We start from the raw sequence: 10,020 nt of genomic DNA, 5'->3' as shown, positions 1-10,020 counted from the left end.
ACCTTCTGGTTGATGAAACCGGCAGGGATAAAGAACTCTCGGAAAGCGGTGGTGAACTCCTGCCAGGTTGCTAGATGATTAGGTTACTCCATGGCATGGAAGGTATCCCACCATGCACTTGTGGACCCTAGAAGCTACTGTGCTGCAAAGCGCACCTTCTGCTTGTCGGCCACGTCGAGCAACAGAAACTTTTGCTCCAGAATGCGAAGCCAGTGCTCCGCATCTAGGGGCTCATTAGACGGGGTGAAGGTGGGTGGGTGGGTGAGTCTTTAGGAAGTCCTGGTAAGAGGACGGTCCCTCAGGACGGTGGGCACCACCCCCATTCCCACCGTTGCCCCCGGGGCCTCCGTGAGCGAGGCCCGCGACAGCTTGTGCCATTATGTCCATGGCACGAGCTGACTCTCGACGAGCAGCCAACAGCTCCGCCATCATCTCGGCATGGGTCATCGGAGGCGGCGGTGGCGGAGGAGCCAAAAGTGGAGCCCCATGGCTCTCCCCATTGGGCTCATGGGCCTAGCCACTCTCGTCGTGGCCCTCGCCAAGACCATGAGCCGCCCCCGCACTGGTGCTCCCACGTCCAGACCTTAGATTCATCTGTAAGAGATATGAACCATCCATAAGAACACCCTCCCGATCAGAATCAAGGGATTAGCGAAATGACAACACATTTATTAAAGCATTCCGTTAGTTAGTCCTATCAATTTACTAATTCAATTATACGTGAAGGGGGATTTTAGTTGAGGTAAGATGTTATTATTATGATGCATGCTTCGACCTATACATTCACTCAAGCCGAAATATAGCGGCATTCGCAAAACTTTTCGGCACATCGCACACTCACTTTCCGTATACTAAGCGATTTCTTACGCAACATAAGTTAGTGTACCTACAGAAAATTGATTAGATAAAACCAGTGCCGCTATCCTAGATAGACCATATTGCTAGGGCTCATACCTATTTAACTTAACTTAATTGCATCATACATTTCGCAAAGCTTTTGTTGGTCAAATTTTTAGTTTTGAAAAAAAGAGTGATGAAACTCATGACCATTATTGGCTCTGGTACCAACTGTGGTAGAACCACCCGAAATAGCACACTTACGGAGGCGCTCGTCTTCCACTAGACACTAAGCACCCCGAAAGCAAGCTACAGCGGACGGTATCCGTCGGGCACACCCCAAGGGAGAACCCGAAAGATCCACATTTTCCCCAAGGATCCAATAATAAGAACAAGTTACAATACTTGTCCATTTCATACATCAGAGTTTCTTAAAAAGTACATTATTACATACCAAGTATCAGAGTGCGGAATGATAAACATCAGAATTTAAAAATATATATCTATCAATAGGGACGAGGATCCGTCTGAGCCCACCAGAAGAATCATCCACACAAGGTACTTCTCATGCATCACCTGCAACAGGGGTAAAATAAACCCTGAGTACACAATATACTCACAAGACTTATCTGACTAGTGAGAATAATTTTCCGACTCCAAGGAATATGATAAGCTTTATGGTTTGGTGGTTTCTTTTGGTAGAAAGCAATACTAATATTGAGTACTTATTTATGTATTATTATGAGCCATATTAAGTTATCATCTAGTCAGTCTATATAAGCACTTGTTCTACTTTCAAGCAAGAGTTGAGCAATCCGTTCCATTTCTTCTCCTTTCAACTTTCAGTTCTTACTACGGTGCTAAACCGCAGACAAGCCGTACTGGATTTCCCGATGATTCGCGAATTAATGTGCCCAGCTGGGTGCCCCAAAAACACACGCCCCGCTTGTACCCTAGGCACAAGCAGGACTAACCCATCACTCTCCTGTCCCGGGTGTCCAGGTCCCCGTCCAAACTTGGACTCCAAGCCCCCACTCCTGAGTCCCGGACACAGTGTGGTGCAAGGACCTCCACTATCTCCGCCTCCAATCAGTCGGTCCAGAAAGAGCCGGATCCGCGACAAGAGAGCAACAAGTCTTCCCTACGCCCATACCCAAGTATGCGCTCGGGACAATAAATCTGTGACTTGCCTAGAGTCATATGCAACGACTGGTCCTTAATCGACACAGACAAGGAAAAAGTGTACTCGAGCTATGCCCTGTTGGCCGCAGGACATAACCCCTTACACCCACCAATATCCAAACCATATCCCTGCCCGGTCACCAGTTACCTTTACCATTTTATCATAAGTGATCATATTTTATTACCTATTTGCGAGTAACGGCAGGTTACTCACGCTACCGATATCCTGAGCATAGCAGCTACTCGACCTGTGCAAGTAGGACTCATGGGTAGATATATTTATGCATGTAGTTTCCATAAAATGCATGTAACTTAAATGCACATCATAGATATATATTCAGTGATCATTTAAAATAGAGGTTATGCACCGGGGCTTGCCTTGGGTAGGCCATAGGTTAGCAAGGTTAGCACCAGTAGGCTCCAGGGCTCCCTCCTGCACGAGGATCTCCTGCTTGTACTCCTCAATCACCTCGTCGTACTCATGTTTGTCGACGGGCACAAATTCTACTAGCTCGCGATCTACATGAAATGATGATGTCATGCTTAATGATATGACAACAACAACTCTTAAAATAAAAATACGTCGATTTAACTACTAAGCTAGTGATACCGACCACGGTGCTAAGCTACCTATTATTACCGATAACAAGTTTGAAATATGACATTCATTATTATTATAGCAACTACAGACATTCTTACTTCTAATACCGATTTACGCTATATACGATAAAACAAGGGTAATAGCTACTCCATCTAACATCCTACTCTAGGACTATGAAATTTACAGCAAGTATATACCAACCTAGTGAGTCTACCATAAAATTTTTATAGCTAAAACTATTACCAATTTACCACAAGAATTCCTACAATTATTAATCTACATAATACTAAGCCCTTTAGTTTGAATTTATGAAACTACCATCGTCACGGCTAACTATAACTAAAATGTACTAACAAGTAGATGATAATTTTGCAAACCTAACAAAATTGGTTTTACTATTTTTGGACCACTACACAATTTACTACAAATTATCAAAGTTCAGCTTGAAAACTTAATTGAATAAACGTTAACAAATTCGCTGGGAAAAATGAAAACCACTTTCGAGCTCGTGGCCCACCTAGCGTCGGCTCGGCCCAAACCAAATTCCCGCATGCGCACGCGTGAAGACACCGGCCCGGCCCAGCTAGGCGTGGCCCACGGGAAAGCAGACCCGTGCGCGCGCCATAATATGCAAAAGAGTCCTCGGGTTCTCATCAAATGACAACATGGTCCATTCCACTATTCCCTCCTCTCACTGACTCTCGCACTTAACCCCTTCGCTTACTCCAAATTCACATAGCGACGCCCCTGGCCAGACTAAACAGAGCCGCAACCTCCCGGCCAGACGCCGACGAGCACCAACCCCGTCGGCACACCCCAGCAACCCCACGAGCTTCCTTGTGCTACACGAAGTGGATTGAGGTAACATACGCCCAAAATGGCATGCCACATAGGCGTGGCCACATGCCGCGGCGGTGACTGGCCACGGTAGCCCGACGCCGGCGAAACCACCTACTCAAATGCCTCAATTGCTACTTGGGGACCACTAGTAGGCTGCGTTAAACAAAGTAGCAGTCCTAATTGGTTCGCTACTACCTTCAATCGCGTCGGCCATGAAAACAACATCTACTGACGTCCGCCGGGATGGCCACGCGCGTCGGTGAACTTCTGCCCTAATCGAGTCGACCAGCTACTCTAGGAGTGAAAGAACCTCACCAGCGGTGTGACGGATGGACTGGGCGAAGGCACGAGACTTGGCAAGATGGTTGGCCATGAATAGGGGATCACGCTGGTTCCCGACGAGCACAGCGACGGCGTCTCCGGTGACCCGCTGCTCCGCCGACGAAACCACTGCACGATCACAATACCCAGTCAACTATTACTCATGACATGGCCTAAATGAAACAATGAAGCGTCCCACGACGCCCTGGCCGTGCGCCCGCTCTGGCGACCATGGCGGACCGCCGCGAGGGAAACGCCCTATCTCACCTCGCTGAAGGCCGAACGAAAGCCAAGGCGGCTTCACTCACACGACAACTATTTGGGCTAGTAGAGGGCATGGTTAATTGGAAAACGGTGGAGTGGTTGACGCCAATTTCAGTGGCGTGCTCTAAAGACTTATGGTGGTCGGCGGCGACAGAATTTCAAAAATGGCGTCCTTCCTTTGTACCTCTACCACAGAGATCGATTTGGCATGACGCTGTCCTTCCACGACCACCACACGTGCACGAAACACACACAAGGGGCAGCGCCTTGATTTGGTTGCTTGGCGTGGCTCGGCCGGCCGACGACCTTGCAGGCAAAATGACCAGCGCCCCTAGCGTGGCCTTGAGCGTAGGCGTGAGAACACGACAAGCCGGACACGCCCACGCGCGTGCACTGCCGTCGTCAACAGGAGCAGTACCCAGACGGCAGCGCCAGACAGCACGAGATGCGAGCGACGCGACGCAACACGAGCAGCAGCCACGGCAGACACAGAAGGGGAAGCAGAGCCGCCAATCATGGTCGGGCCAAGCGCGCGTCGTGCCAACGCAGACAGTAGGGACCCAAACTGACAGTGCTAGGCCAATGCGTGGGTGCACGTGCACAGATGCGATGGCGGCCGGCTCGGAGACGCTCGTGGCGCGCCAGCGTAGCAGCGCAGCTAAGGCAAGGCAGCGACCGGGACAGCCAGTGCAGCGGCTCGCGCGGCGTGCTCGCACGAGCGCAGCAGTGGCGACGCGGCCAGCTCGGTAGGTCTAGCTGGCGGCCAGCAGCGGCACTAGCAACGCCAGGCAGAGGCGGTGACAGCGGCCGGCGCTGGCTTGGTTGAACCATGTGATGTGCATGCTTTTTAAAGCTGTTGCCAATTCCTACCCGATGGTCCAAACTCGATGCCTTGGTGCGCCTGTGGGCTCGGTGTCATGGATGTTAGAGTGCCTATGCAGCTAAGATATTGGAGAATGCAGGCATGGTTGGGTGTAATCCAAGTCAAGTTCCAATGGAGCCACGAATGAAATTGAGCAAGGTGAGCACTGCTACTGCTGTTAATCCTACATTCTATAGAAGCATTGTGGGCTCCCTACGATATCTAGTGAATTCGAGACCAGACCTGGCGTATTCAGTCGGCTACATCAGTCGGTTTATGGAGGCACCGACAAGACAGCATATGGCAGCTGTGAAATGAGTGTTGAGGTATGTTGCCGGTACCCTGCATTTTGGCTGCCATTATACTCGGAAGAAGCAGGCACAGCTCATCGGCTACAGTGACAGTGATCTGGCCAGCGATGTTGACACATGGAAGAGCACTACTGGAGTCTTCTTCTTCCTCGGCAACAATCTCATCACTTGGCAATCTTAGAAACAGAGAGTTGTGGCTTTGTCCTCCTGCGAGGCTGAATATATTGCTGCAGCTACTGGAGCCTGTCAAGCAACCTGGCTAGCGTGGCTTCTTGCAGAGCTCAAGGGCGAGAAGACTAGCGCAACCACACTAAAGATCGACAATCAGTCCGCCATTGCACTGAGCAAGAACCCGGTGTTTCACGACCGCAACAAACACATAGATGTTAGGTACCACTACATCAGAGAGTGCGTCGAGGAGGACCGGGTGCCACTTGAGTCCATCGGGACAACAGAGCAGCTGGCGGACATGCCGACGAAGGCCCTTGGCAAGGAATGCTTCTGCTGGTTGCGCTCTAAGATCAAGGTCATTCATGTAAAGCACATGCACAAGAATTATGAGGAGATTTTGTTAGTAATCTTGTGCATGTTAGATAGGACTGCATGTTTCTATTTTCAGTCAATGCATGCGCGCGAGCGCCGAGTTGTGGCTGCCGCGCGTGTAGGAGGCCGTGGCGCAAGACTCGCTCGCCCACGAGCCTGGGCATGCAGGCATGGCCGGCGTTGCGGAGCGTGGGGATGTACATGCTGAACTCCCGCGATGTGCGCACTGTGTGATCATGCTGCTCTACTGTACTTTCCAATAAATATGAAAGCTAAGAGCAGAAAACGCTGCGCTTCTCTGGCAGCACCAAAACCTTCTGTGTCCAAGTGTTCTTGCGTCAGTTGAGTTTCGTGTTCGCCGCCGCTCGTGACCTCGCCACCGGCTTCCACTGCCGTCTGGTGACTAACAGACGATGACGCCTTGGGCACCACAAACCTCCTTGGAGGTGTCGCTTCTTAACATCGTGCTTCTGCGCCAACATCGCCGGATTCCGGGCGAAAGCCCCGACTTAGATGCCTCTAAGGCCAGCGATGATGGCGTCTATGGTCGTACCCTTGGGGATCACCTCCTTCCTGAAGGCGTCGCTGAAGAATCTCCTATGGCCCATCGCTTGTCCCATGTCCGTGGTTCCTGCCATTGGCCATCGTTGGAGTTCCTTGCTGAGCCTGTGTGTGCCTTCATTCTACTCGCTTGGGTCTGTCCTACAGCTTTTGACCTTGCCGTCGTCGTCTGGCTACCGCTATCTTTATTTGACGGATGATTTGTCGTCGTTGTCGTTGGTCTCCTCTCAGGCAGATGCTTTGCTGCCGAGATTGTCATGGCCGCTCCTCTCTATGAATACCTGTTGTAAGAGGGTGTCTTCTCTTCTTCCCCGGCGGATGCTTGGCCGTCGACAGAATTCTTGGCGGATGCTTTGCCGTCGTTGGTTCTTGGTCCCCTCTCTGGTAGATGCTTTGCTACTGAGAGTGTGTGGACCCTCTCCTTAGCGGATACTTAGCCGCCGTGGTCGCTTGGTCTTCGTTGGCAGATGCTTTGCCGCTGTTGCTGCTAGATGCTCCTATGCCTTATCAAGGTTAAGGATGAAAACGGTACGGAAATATTCCGTACCGAACCGCATCGTTTTCTACATTTAATCCGATCGAATTCGTATTTTCGGACAAATTCAAATTTGGTTCGAAATTCAAAACACCAAATTCAAAATCGGAACGAAAACGGTTTAGATATTTTTTCGACCGTTTTCTACTTTTCTACTTTTAATTCGAAAATATCCCGAATACAAAATTTGGTTTGAACTTTTCTACTTTTAATTCGAAAATATCCCGAATACAAAATTTGGTTTGAACCGAATTTGGCCCAGTACAGACAGCCCAGTCCACTCACTGATTGTGCCCTCAGGCCTCAGCGTAACCCAGCTACAGTTTGGTTGTGCCCTCCCTCACTGGTGTTGCGGCGTCATATATAAGCAGCTTGATGCCTTGTCGCTGGTTGGGACGTCGAGGTGGTACTAAAAAACTAGCATACTCACACACCACTGCTTATACTTGCTTAGTCTGAGTCCCCATCCGCATGGGCCCAATGTGGTTGGCCGAAGCCCATGAAGCACACAACAGCCGAGTATGCTGCCTGCTTGGTGCTCGGTCAAGTTTAATTGTTTTATATTTACCACCACATTTTCTTTTTTATTTTTTGTATGATTTTTGTATGTATAAGTCTAATATCTCGTGCTCAAAAAATATTGGCTTAGGTATGCATAAGCTATGTAAGCTATGACAATGCAACTCAACTTTAAAAAAAACAATGTGCATTGTATATGAACTATTGTTAATTGTTATGCACTTGCTACTACGGGGCGGTATTCTGTATTTATTTTTCGTATACCGACCGTGTTCGACGTAATTCCGCTCGAATTGGTTCGTTTTCGAAATACTCGATTTTCCGTAAGTTCGCGTTCGTTTTCGTGTCCGGCTTTACCGTTTTCGTTTTCGTTTTCATATTCAAATGTAAAAGTAGAAAACGGTTGAGGGGTTTTCCGACCGTTTCCGTCCGTTTTCATCCTTAATCAAGGTGGATGTTTTGCCACCACGGCTTTGTCTATCTTGTAGGCAACCCTTGCATTTTATTTTATTGCAGGCTCAGTTGTAGGTCTTAGGTGTTGAGGGCCATCACTCTTCTTTTTTCTTGTTCCTATGTTTATTCCAGGTCACTCATCACTACCTTGGTGGTTTGTAATCTGTGCTATGAGAGTTCTCTCATAGTTGCATCGTGTAATTCACTCCTCTTAATGAAAAACGGGTTATATTCCCCGATCGCGAAAAAAAAAGTTCGGTGATTATACCCTAGTAACTTGTTTTTGGTGCTGCCCGGTCAATGCCTAAGGCCTAGCTGTTCTAGTAGCTAGTAGTGGGTAGTTCTGAAGCTATTATATAACAAGTGCAAATGTAACTTTTGAAACCCTAACAGTAAGCTGTAACAAACTCTTTATTCCTTCTTAGTGCAATGATACACAGTTCTCCCACGTGTTTGAGAAAAAAAAACTTTTAGTTGAGACGTCTTATCTGTCTTCTCAGGTTTGGAATGCCACAAATGGATACTCATCTATGCTCAAATGACCATGCTAAGGGCCTACTTTTTACTTCCTTTTTTTTAATTTATACTTCATCTTCACATAGAAAAAGAAGGCACAAGACCATACCAGTGAATCACTAAATTTCTCCTAAAAATTTTATAGCTCATAAGTGATGTTTACTTGTGCAGTTATAGCTGTAAACCTTCAAATAGCTGAAAAAGCTTACAAAAGCTGGACTTGATGACTTTTGCTCCTCAAGGATCTAATATTCGCTTTCTCTGGTTGGCGGTGCAGCACCATCAAAGGCGTTCCAAGGGGTTCACACAAAGGCCTCAATAGTCTGATCATCCTAGTTGCTTGGGAATTATGGAAACACCGAAATGCTTGTGTTTTTGAAGGTGCTAGGCCTAGCATAGAGGTGCTGCTTCAATATGTGGCCAATGAGTTTATGGAGTATGGCAGTTGACCGGAGCCTAGGCATTACATGACTTCCTTGCTAGGTCGTTGGTCCTGGATCACTAGGTCCTTAGTTGTTTGAGGCTGCTGGTCGTGTTTTCCTAGTTTATTTTCTGGAGTGCTGAATTAACTAAACCTACGGGACAAGCCAACGAAGTCTTGACAACTCAACGCCATAGCCACAGATGAATTGCATAGTTTTATAATATGTAAATTGAACATGAGAATATAGAAGTACCAGGGAAGGACACAAGGAACAAAAGATGCATGAAATCGATAGCTGGAATTTCACGTTAAAAAAGAATCAATAGGTGGAGTCATACAGTTCAAGTTCATCACACAAATGTGATACACACATATACAGATGTATTCTGATTTAATTTAATTTATAGTTATCATTACCCAAAGCTACTAAGAAAATCTTTCTATGACAGCTTTCTACATCTTCACGTTCCAAGGCATCTGAAAGGCGTACCCAGTGCAGAGAGCTCCCGCTCTGTGCGGGGTCATCTGGGCAAAAAAAAAAAAGGGTGCTCATTCTGGCTGAATAACAATGTTGCCTAGTTTGTGACAGAGGAAATGTACCCACAAGACATATGGAAAACTCTGTCAGCTTCATGCCAAGAAGATGCTTACAAGAACTGTAACCCATCCATACAGAAAAATGTTGAGAAAAAGATGGCAAGAGGCAAAGTACAAGAGAAGCACTAAATAATTTTCTTAATTGCATCAACAAGAAAAGCTCATAATCAGCACAACAAGAAATCGCAGTCTCTTTCTTAAGCACCAGACAACAACCAATACTCTCCATGTCTTTAAAGCAAGTTCATTTCATGGGTTTTAACCTTCTTCACCATCCACTAGGGCTAAGAGAGATTGAAGAAAGCTAAGCAGGTGCTTCATCAGGTAATTTTCTGCCATTCACATCAATCAACTAAGCAGAAGTGTTATTTATAATTGCATCTTTTTTTAGTACAGTCTGTTTGAACTTTGTGTTCCTATGCAACTTCGAATTTCATCTCCTAAATTTTGGAGCCTTTTCCATGTGTGCCCTTATAAAAGATCGCAATCCTCTTTGTGCCCCTGGAAAAATTCAGCGGTCTTCAGCGCCACTACTCCAACTTTTTCGGGTCCTCCATGCCACTTCCGTCAGTTCAGGCTCTAACGCCGTCAAATTGCTGGTGTGAAAAGACGAAAATGCCCTTAAGTTCAAATATGTTATTAATTTTTTTTTGC

Source organism: Miscanthus floridulus, chromosome 17 (assembly GCF_019320115.1).
Source record: "Miscanthus floridulus cultivar M001 chromosome 17, ASM1932011v1, whole genome shotgun sequence".
Classification (NCBI taxonomy): domain Eukaryota; kingdom Viridiplantae; phylum Streptophyta; class Magnoliopsida; order Poales; family Poaceae; genus Miscanthus; species Miscanthus floridulus.
Note: the sequence above shows the minus strand (reverse complement) of the source record.